Genomic DNA, 11,627 nt, shown 5'->3' with positions numbered 1-11,627 from the left:
GGTGGCAGGGCACGGTTAGGCTAATTTCCCAGCTTCCACATCACATAGGTAATTTATGCAAGGTGCAATACATTTATCACACCTGTGCTAATTTTCACTTAGCTGCAAAGCCCGCAGATCCTTGTATCTATTTTTCGAAAGGAAAGAACACATGGATATTTCCACCTGCTTTTTGTGTGGGTATTTATTTTCTATACATTTATAGACTGCTTAGACATACAGTTCAAAGCAGTTTACAATAATCCACACATAAAATAGGAGAAAATAACTGGAAAAAAATATAAAAACAAAAAAAACCCCATAAATATGAACACATCAAACCAAAAAAGACAGATAAAAACCTGTGCCTCAGTACAGAAAAGCCCCAAAACAATTAAGTATTAAGCGTCATCCAGCTCAAATGTTTGTTGAAACAAGTCCTTAAAAGTGTTTTTAAAATGTTTTTATACATGCTGTTAATGTTAAATCATTAGGTAGGACTATTCTACAAACCAGGGCCAGCTGATGAAAAGGCCCGTTCCTCGCTCTCCTCAGGATCAGCGACATTAACCGAAGGGATGGATAACATCCTAGACTGAGAGGAACATAGCATGCATGGCCTTGAAAACAAAACTGGGCCTTTTTTTTTTTAAACCTAATCTCATGCAAAATGCTCCCCCAGGTGCACCTCCCCAAAATGCAGCTAAATGGACTTTGAGCTGCATTGTGAACTGGCAAAGAGCTATTTTTGGACAGCCATTTATCCAAGTAAATAGTGTTGAAGATTTTCCTCCTTGGGTACCTGCATGAAACAGCTCTGAACAATTGCAGTAGTGAGATATCCGATGTGTGGCCTTGGCGATCCTCTATAAAGTCCTTAAAATAAACAGTAGGAAATGTACTGTTTTGCTGGTTCAAGCAGATTGGGGAGAGAGATGACCTGTTACCTAATGAGTTTCACTGGAATTACAGAAATAGAAGAAACTTATTGGATAGGGCCTTATATGTTTTACAATGACACAGTCATGATGCATCTATGTGTCCATTTACTTTAGGTATAAAGAGGTCAGGCATTGCCACACTGATAGTGCCTGTCACCTGGTTTATACAGAATTGTGTTTCGTGTGTTATAAGACTGAGAATAAAACGTATTTGTGAATCATGGATCAGGGATGCCAGATCCAACTGTCTGCACAGTGTTGAGTTTCCATCATAGATTTTCCTTTAGATGAACAGGTACAGCAATGTGACACATAATCCCCTAAATCCATTTTATGATGAACTTGCTGATTCTTCACATGGGGCCAGATTTTAAAATCTATGCCCAATTTTATAACATGCGCCCCCCCCCCCCCCATTACCTTTGTCCTATAAGTTGCGCCTGCCTCCGGGCAGAGGTGTAGATTGTGTGCGCCAGCCAACGGCCCAGCCTGCAATCCCAGGCACAGCGGCAAATGGCTTTACTGTACTGTTCAGGTGTTTAGGGAAGGGAAAGGTTCTGTCTAAAGGAGGAATCACTATGCCTATTTGCTTATTTTTTTCTCCCTACATAAATCTGATAGAAGTTCTTCTACGGTTGAGGCACTGGAACTGATATGGGAATGAAAAGATTTAGAGGATCATGTTGAGAAAAGGTCTAACTTTGATTGTTTCCTTTGTTAAATCTGGGTCCTAAAACTGTTCAGAAACATGATACAGCTCTGTTGGGATATTTTTCCAGATTTTATTCCTTTTACTCAATTGAGGCATGAGAAATATTTAGAAATGAGGTGTACAATTTAGTATTCCTGTTTTTTATTATTAAAAGAGAAAATGTTTGTTTTTTGAGCCTGCATGTTTGTCAGACTTTCTTGGATATAATCTCAGAAAATTAGATTGATAGCCTTACTAGTACTTTTAGTAAACTGGTGCTTTGGAAATTTAACAAATAAGGTGTTGTACCTGTTCTTTTGTTTGTACAATCATATCCATCAGCTTATGTTTTTGATTCTATTGGCATACTATTGTTTCTTTAGTTTATTTTTTTTCCCCTTTTTTTTTCTCTTGTTCATTTTGTCTTATTTCTGAATTTTTTACTTTTTCAAACTGGATGACCATGAAAAACTTTCATATGAGATTTTCATTTTTTGAAAAGTAGAGATAATTTTCTTATATTCTTATATGAAGTTAGCAAGCAGCACATTTAAAACAAATTGGAGAAAATTATTTTTCATTCAACATGCAATTATTTATTTATTTATTTATTTAGAGATTTTTATATACCGCAGTACGTAAGAATATACATCACCGTGGTTTACAATTAACAATAACTTAGCAACAGGCTTTACAAATAACAGTATTAATTAGTATTAATTATTAATTACAAATAACAGGATTGACGAAAAACAGGCTGTGCAGACCTTTAACCAACAATTAGTAGAATGTTTAATATACAAAAATGAATTTGAAGTAACTAAAAATCATTTACGAACCAACACCAAAACCATAGAGCATATAATACAATAACGGGGCTGAGAGGGAAAACAAGTTCTATATTGAACAAAGGAAAATTCTATTATTTAAAACCAAACGAAGTATCATAATCAGGGATAGGGTGGGCGTAAGGGAGGGGAAAAATTTTGGGAAAGATAATGGGTAGTGGGGACATGGAGAAGGGAGTTAATGGGGGTAGCAAATTAAATGGCATCTCCGTTTAATTGGAATCATTGTGTGAACGCTAGTTCAAATAACCATGTTTTGAGGCCTTGTTTGAATTTCTTATGGCAGGGTTCCAGACGCAGGTCAGTGTTCTTCATTGCCAGAGGATATAGTTAAGGCAATTAGTGTAGGTGGGTTTAAAAAAGGTTTGGATAACTTCCTGGAGAAGTCCATAAACTATTAATCAATAGGGAATAGCACGGCTTGTTGTGGCCATTAGTAGCATGGGAAATATTTAATGTTCGGAATCTTGCCAGGTACTTGTGACTTAGATTGGCCACTATTGGAAATAGGGCCTGATGGACCCTTGGTATGACCCAGTATGGCATATCTTATGTTCTTATGTTTGTTTTCCATTGGAAATGCTCGTTATTAGCAAATAGGCCCCATTGCGATTGATAGGGGGGTCTACTTACTAACAGTGCACATTAACGCAGCAACAATGCTTGTTAACACGGGAAGAAAAATTTAAATAACCCGATGTCTTGAAGATGGGGGGGGTGTGCTGGCGATATTTAATTGTAGAACAGACTGTGATGTAGCTGAGGTATTTGCTGACTTTGCCCCCCTCAATTTAACATTTGGAGACCTTCCCGATCTGTTCTACAATTAAATATCGCCAGCACCCCCCATCTTCAAGACATCGGGTTATTTAAATTTTTCTTCCCGTGTTGGTTCCGTCATCCTTGCCCAGCCTTATAATGGCTTAAGTTTTGCAAATCGTTTGGATATTCTCTCTTAAATACACCGTGACTGGAGGATCGCCGGTTCCATCTTTTACTTACCCTGCATTAGGAGACCTATCCGGTTCACTACTCTTCCCAATAAAGTTCCTTTTCTGAAACATCGGGTGCTTTGAAGAACTTTCTCGCCGCGATGTTTTCAGCATCCATATCTAGCTTCATGCTACGAGTTAAATTCTGAAAGACCTTTCACATTTCAACCATTAAGCTGGTTTTCCAGCGCGTGCCTCAGCTGTTAACAAATACATTGCCCTCTCTACAGCATAAAAATTTGTGACTCTTCCGGTCCCCCCTGACGCAGCCTGATGCGAAACTCGGCTGTGTCAGGGTCCTTTGCATTTACCGTGTTTACTGTGAATTTAATTCCGTGCACAGTGTCTAGTGTGCACATGTAAAATAAAAGTAATCCCCTGGTGATAAACGGTTATTGTCCAGTATAATTTTTGCCACACATTTCTCTTTTGTAATACAAACTGAGCTGGTGGTTTGTTTTTTTTTAATGTGGAAAATCTCCAGCCCATCAGTAAGAGGCAGGCAGGTTTTTACTGCTTATCTCCAAGTTTATTCAGCAAGCAGTGGGTGCTTAGCTTCCTCTGGGTTTCTTTCCATGCACGTGCTAGCATTTCCTCTGCTTCCTCTTCGTGTCTGCTTGTATTATTTTTCCACAGTTCCAGTACCTTTAGCTAATCAGGGGCAGGCATGAAGAGGATGTCCATTTTCCTCTTACTGCATGTGGAAAATGTTGGCAGCTATAAAAAGGAGGGGAACGACTGTGCCAAATGACAGGCTTGGATTTATGTCCTATCCTCTTCTGGCAGCTGCTCCCCCACTTCCCCTACCAATCCGGCACTAACTGTTGAACATCTGCTCCCATGGAAAAAAAAAAAATCCTTCTTGAATAAATCTTTACCCATCCCAGTACCTTTCAAAGGCAATGAAGTTGGACACTTTGCAGACAGCATGAAATTTTAATGTTGGAAATTGTTGTTTCTGCCTTGGCTGTGCTGCTGCTACAAGGTCTGGAAGCCCTGCCATCATCCTGTCACGGACTCTCAGTTACATATAAGTCGGTGACTAATATTTAAGGAAGGAAATGTCTGAATATTTCATGCTGCCCACTTTCCTTCTTTGATCACAGGTGCTACCCAATGGCAGGGAAGCTTTGAAAATGCCCTGTGCCATCATGGGCTTTGATTGCAGTTTGAACTGTAAGGCTGAAGCTGGAGTAGACAGACACAGGTAGATCTGGCGGTAGTGAAGCTCAGTGATTGAGTGGCAGGGAGGTATGGGAGAGAGAGCACTATTCCTGAGAAAGGAAAAGCATCAAACAAAAAAAATGAAAGTGCATACAAAAAACACCCCTTCTCCCAACAAGAGCACTTGCAGGGGCCCAAAATAAAAGAGCATTTGTGCTTACAAGGCCAGTTTCCCTGTAGGAAATAGGCACTATCCAAAGGCAATTTTCATAATGCTTGATGACATCACTGGGTGCTCTGACCTCACGGAGAGTTCAGCTGAACTGAACTATTTTCTTATAGGAAACTTAAGAAGGAGATTTACCCTCCCAGTAGTAGGGAATGTGGAATTCAGCCCAGGAACTCAGTCCTCAAGTTTTAGGATTTGGGAGTGCCAGGGCATCACACTATTGGGTCATTTATTAACGATGGAGGGAACACTTTGGTCTTTCCAAGAATTTATGACAACAGATGGGTTTGGGGCTACCCATACATTCCCATATTTCCAAATCAGCCACTCTATGCAGGCCCTACCCGCAGACACTAAGAGCCCTTCCTTGTACCATGCTCTGGATCGGGTGTTTCACTTTGAGAGGGCTGTCGCTCCTCCTTTGTCCATGTATTACAAGACCTTACGTAGACATTTGGAAGTGGACATAAGTTCGGTGTTAGAGACACACTGGAATGGCGATGGGGACTTTGTGGTGACTCAATCTATTCTGTGGGGGTGTTTCAGACAGATAGCCAGGATCTCAAACATGTACCATTGGGAACTACAATTTAAGTTTCTTAGTCGGGCCTATGTATCACCCATAATGGCTTTTCATTTCGCCATAGCCCCTTTGGCGACTTGCACTCGCTGTGGACATGTCAAGGGCTCCTTATCCCATGTTTTTTGGACATGTGTTCCTATCCAGTGTTTTTGCAGATGTGTGGCGACTTATTTAGCAGATTTGCTGGATGTCGCCTTCCCAGTCTTGCCCCTGTGGTTACTTTTCAGATGTATTTCCCCCAATTAGGATTCTGTATCCTGGCTCTTGCCTGCTACTTCGTAAAGCTTGTCTTGTGGGGAAAAAGATAATGCTTTCCATATGTGGAGATCCACTGAAACCCCCTCTTTCTGGTCTGGAACAGTCTGCATGCAATGATGACAATGGAGAGCCTGGCATCTCAGACAGCTCCTCAACATCGACTGAGGTTCCTTGCAGCGTGGCAACCTTACCTTCAGTCACTTTCACATCAGGTTCACAGCCTTGTTATTAATGATTAACTTGTCTCTCTTTTTTTACTGTGTAGCATGTGGAAGATGGATTGGGTTTGATGTGTACTGTCAGTCATGGACTACTTCTAGGGTGCGGGGAAGGGGGATTGGGAGGGTGGGGGGGGGGGGCGATTTATGCAAACTCACATTGGTAGATTGTTCTGAGGCGGGTTCAGAAACTCACCCACCTTAGTATGTTGTGTTTTGTATTGTTTATTTTGGAAAGCCAATAAAAAAAAATGTTTAAAAACAAGGATATTTACCAAGCTGTGATAGTTTATGGCAGGAGAGGCCAAATATAGTGGAGGGGGAGAGGCATCTCTGTGATTTTTGGCCCCTTCCCTGACAAATTAGCACAGCTGTACCGTGGCACAATTTTCATTGCGGCAAAAAAAAAAAACAAAACGCAATAAAGCATGCCACGGTATCTTCCCTTCCTGCAAGGAGACAGCCCTTTCCCCCTACCTCCTCCCTTTCAAATCGCAAAGCGAGTCCGATTCCCCAGACCTTGCCCCCATCACATGGTAGGGGCAAGGTCGGGTTGGCACCATTTTGAAAAATGGCACTTAGGGGGCCCCAGTGAGCTATCAAAGACCATGCTGCAAGGCACTGGGCTTGGGAAGAGGGGTGGGGTGTACCAATCCTCCCCCGACCACCAGGCTCCTACGTTTTGGGGGGGTAAGAGTGGCGAGATTAAGGGGGGGGGGGGGGAACAGTAGACACCAAGGATTTTTTTATTTGGAAAGGGGGGGGGGTGGATATCATCTCGCTTTGCAATTTGAAGGGAAGGAGGTGGCGGGTAAGGGCCATTGCTGTGCAGGAAGAGGATTTTGTTTTCCCTGTGGGCCCAGAGCCACCTTGGTAGGCAGTAGCAAGGGGTGGGGGTGCCAGGGGGGGGGGGATCGACATTGACCCCTGGGGTAATGATTGGAGGGTAGTGTATTGGGCTCCTTGGCCCTTTAAATTTTCCAAGCATTGGGGACCCTTGTTAGTGACTCAATGCTCCCAGGGGAAATGTATTTACACCTCCCTCTATCGTGATAACAGGGCTGACTTATCTATATCCACCACATTATTTTATTTGTGTTCAATTACCTCTGCATACGCTGCTTTGCAGGCATTAAGCATTTTTATGCAAGCAAAGCAGTTTATTTCCATAAGGGGATGACATATTTGTTTATATCATGGAACAGTGCCATGAGGCACGCCCTCTAAGTTTAAAAAAAAAAAAAAAAAAAAAGAGGGATTCTAAGTGTTGGATGTACTTATAGGGTGGGATTTTGTATCATTGCGTACACAAAAAAAAAACCTCTACAAATACATGCATGAGTTATGTCAAATTTCTAAGAATTTACACACACAAGTCTGCTTTGAAAATTATCCCATCAAATTTACCTACATCAATTACACCATTTAATCATTTACACTTTTTTTTTCCTGAAAATTTACATTCATTCTTTTGAAAATCCCAAACTATGTGCAGAAGTCCAAAGCCATCCACAACTCCACCCCTAGAAATGCCGGCACTCATTTTCAGGTAAACTTATGCACAGAACATGACGTACATGCGTCAGCTTACCCACCCACATATCAGGGCCATTTCTGAGGATAAAACACTGTTTTACCCGCAGATGTCCCTTTGCAGATTACCCTCTAAAAATACAGGCTAGGATCACTGAGCACTCTAATATCTGTGACAGAATGAACAGCTGAATGCATGAAACTGGATGAACGCATCAAAAGTTACAAGGGTAGAACAGACACACAGACATAATGGTCTGAGAAGGAGAACTTTCCTACAGGAAATTAACCTAAACATTTAAAATAGGCTCAAATATTAGAGCATTGCATATAACTTTACTTTTTTTTATCTACCAGCTGTGCTTTCCCAGAATGGCAACCATCTTACACACACTGCATGACAGGACTAAGATAAGATCACTTAAGCCAGAAAATGTATCAAATTGTGTTTTGCTTTTTTTGCACCTGATCTCTCCCCATTATCAGGCTCTGGGTCCTAAGGTCCACAGAGAGCTGAAAAAAGAACAGAGGCCAAGGACGGTGATAACAAGAACAATATCTGCACAGTCTCCTGGTTTTGGTGGGAGAGCCTGTCTGCCTCACCCTGCATGAGAAAGTGATCGTCACTGTATGCTTCAGAAATTCCAGCGTCGAGGTTTTAAACTTCCAGGTCTCGGAGCCGCAGACACCCCTGGGAGTGCAGCACAAAGCCCCGCTCCGCTGCCTGGACATCAACTTCTATACTTGTTACTTCCCAGTTTTGAGCCCATCTCTGACACCTTCCATTACTGGGGCCAGAGACAGCTCTGCTCCTTTCTCCAAACATCTTCACCTATCACTTCTTTGCCCACCACCAAAATAGGACACAGCAGGGACTATAGCAAGAGGTGCTAATTTGCCAATTGCTTTGTTTGTATTTTGATATAGGCTTTTTTTTGTATTTTGATTGTTATTTTTACTATAGTGTAATGGAGAAATTACTTACCTGATAATTTCATTTTCCTTAGTGTAGACAGATGGACTCAGGACCAATGGGTATAGTGTACTCCTGCTAGCAGTTGAAGACGGATCAGATTTCAATCTGATGTCAGCCCCTAGTACATATACCCCTGCAGGAAGTGCAGATCCTCAGTATTCTTCCTTGCAAAGCATTGTGGATATATGTTTGACTGACCGATTGGTTAATTTGATTAACTTGTATAACTTCGTAACTATATAAACGTCATAACTTGATTAATTGGATTAATTTGAACTGGTCGATTGAGTATAGCTGGAGACCGCCAGGGAGCTCAACCGGAAAGTGTCGACACCCAGCTGGGTGGAGACCTAGGTAAACGAAAGGAGGCTTACCCTTGAATCATTTGCAATACCTTGAGTGACGGCAGCCAAGGGCGGGCTGCTGAGTCCATCTGTCTACACTAAGGAAAACGAAATTATCAGGTAAGTAATTTCTCCATTTCCTAGCGTGTAGCAGATGGACTCAGAACCAATGGGATGTATAAAAGCTACTTCCGAACCGGGTGGGAGGCTGCCTGTGACCCACTTAGTATTGCCCTTGCAAATGCCGTGTCCTCCCGAGCCTGAACATCCAGACGGTAGGAATCTGGAGAAGGTATGGATGGAGGACCATGTCGCCGCCCTGCAGATCTCGGCAGGCGACATCATTCTTGTTTCTGCCCAGGACGCTGCATGGGCTCTGGTTGAATGGGCCTTGACCTGTAGAGGTGGAGGTTTCCCTGCTTCTACGTAGGCCGCCTTGATAACTTCCTTGATCCAGCGGGCTATGGTTGCCCACGAGGCTGCTTCCCCTAGTCTTTTCCCGCTGTGAAGGACGAAAAGGTGGTCCGTCTTCCGTACGGGTTCTGACATTTCCAGGTATCTGATATGATTCTGCCAACGTTGAGGTGACGCAGGTTACAGATTTCTTCCGAATTCTCCAGGGCTCCCGCCAAAGGGAGCGAGATGGTCTGGTTCAGATGGAAGTGGGAGACCACTTTGGGAAGGAATGACGGTACCGTGCGCAGCTGGATGGATCCTGGGGCGAACCTAAGGAAGCGCTCACGGCAAGACAGTGCTTGTAGTTCAGAGATGCATCACACTGAGCAAACTGCCAGGAGGAAGACAATCTTCAGGGTCAGCTGACGGAGTGATAGGCCTCGAAGAGGTCTGAAGGTGGATCCAGATAGGAAGTTCAGGACAAGGTTGAGGTTCCACAGAGGTACAGGCCACTTCAGCGGTGGGCGAATGTGTTTGACTCCTCTCAGGAAACGTGACACATCCGGGTGAGAGGCTAGGCTATCACTGTCGTCCCTGGTGCCGAAGCATGCCAGTGCTGCCACCTGCACCTTGATGGAATTGAGGGACAGTCTTTTCTGAAGTCCGCTCTGTAGGAACTCCAGCATCACGGGAACTTTAAGTGAGCGTGTCTTGATGTCGTGATCTTCGCACCAGGCCTCAAATATTCTCCAGATCCTTATGTATGTTAGCGATGTGGAGAACTTGCATGCTCGGAGGAGGGTGTCTTACCGCCCCCGAGTATCCGCTCTTCTTCAGGCGAGCCCTCTCAATGGCCAGACCGTAAGAGAGAATTGAGTCGGGTCCTCGTGAACGATCGGACCTTGTTGTAGCAGGTCTCTGAGAGGGGGCAGGGGTAGAGGGTTCCCTGCCAGCAGTCTTCTCATGTCTGCGTACCACGGTCTTCTTGGCCAATCCGGGGCCACCAGAAGAACTAGTCCCTTGTGTAGCTGTATCTTGTGAATCATTGCGCCCAAAAGGGGCCATGGCGGGAAGGTGTATAGTAGGGTGCCCTGTGGACAGGTTTGCACCAGGGCATCGATCCTTTGGGATTGTAGATCCCGCTTGCGGCTGAAGTATCTGGGTACTTTGGCGTTGGTTCTGTTCGCCAGGAGATCCATTTCCGGTGTTCCCCACCGGTTTACTATCATCCGGAAGGCTGCGGGAGATAGCTTCCATTCTCCTGGGTCTAGACTTTCTCTGCTGAGGAAGTCCGCCGTGATGTTGTCCTTCCCGGCGATGTGGGCGGCGGAGATCTCCTGTAGATTTGCTTCCGCCCATGCCATCAGTGGGTTTATCTCCAGTGCCACCTGTTGGCTTCTGGTTCCCCCTTGCCTGTTGATGTAGGCAACCATTTTGGCGTTGTTGGACATCACTCTGACCGCTTTGCCTCTGAGTCTTTGAGCGAACCACAGGCAGACTGACTGCCAGTCTGACTGCCCGCGCTTCTAGGCGACTGATGTTCCATCCTGCCTCTTCTGCATTCCACTGCCCTTGGGCAGTTAGTTCCTCGCAGTGTGCTCCCCATCCCCGTAGACTGGCGACTGTCGTTAGCAGAGTCCAGGTTGTGGATGACAGTCTTGAGCCTCATGTGGCTGGGCTGCAGCCACCAGCGTAGTTTGGTCCGGACTGTGCCCGGGAGAGGTAAGCGTACGGTGTAATTGTGCGACTGTGGGTTCCAACGTGACAGCAGTGAGTGTTGTAGAGGCCTCATGTGGGCCCTTGCCCAGGGGACCACTTCCAGTATGGATGCCATCAGCCCTAGGGTCTGTTGGTAATCCCATGCCGTGGGGAGAGGGTCGCTCAACAAGGATTTCAACCGGTTCCACAGCTTTGAACTCCTTGCGGGCGTCAGGCTGACTTTGTCCTTCTTGGTGTCGAAGTGGACCCCCAGGTACTCCAACGATTGTGAGGGCTGCAGGGAACTCTTGTTCGTGTTGACCACCCATCCGAGGCTCTCCAGTAGAGACTGGACTCTGTTGGTTGATTGAGTGCTTTCCTCTGGAGACTTTGCCCTGATCAGCTAGTCGTCCAAGTAAGGGTGTATGAGGACCTAAAAGCAGTAATCTCTCTTTTAGGAATGATGAAAGAGGTTGAAAAAGGGCATTTTAAAAATAAATCTAAAATTGTGTATATGCTCAAAAACAAAACAGTTTCATATAGAGAAGAGAAATAGTCCAGTGGTTACTGAACTATGGTTCAGGTGACATCTTGGAACAGGAATTCAAGCCTCCCTTCTGCCATTGTTTGACCTTGGAGAAATCAGTTTCACTCTCTGTGCCTCTGGAATGAAATTGAAAACATGGTATTGTCTGCCAATAAAATTTATTTATTTTATTTTTTTTTTTTTAATAAAGATTAACAGAAGAGGGAGGACAGAAATACGAGAAAGTTCAT

The sequence above is a fragment of the Rhinatrema bivittatum genome, chromosome 3, assembly GCF_901001135.1.
Source record: "Rhinatrema bivittatum chromosome 3, aRhiBiv1.1, whole genome shotgun sequence".
NCBI classification, from domain to species: domain Eukaryota; kingdom Metazoa; phylum Chordata; class Amphibia; order Gymnophiona; family Rhinatrematidae; genus Rhinatrema; species Rhinatrema bivittatum.
Note: the sequence above shows the minus strand (reverse complement) of the source record.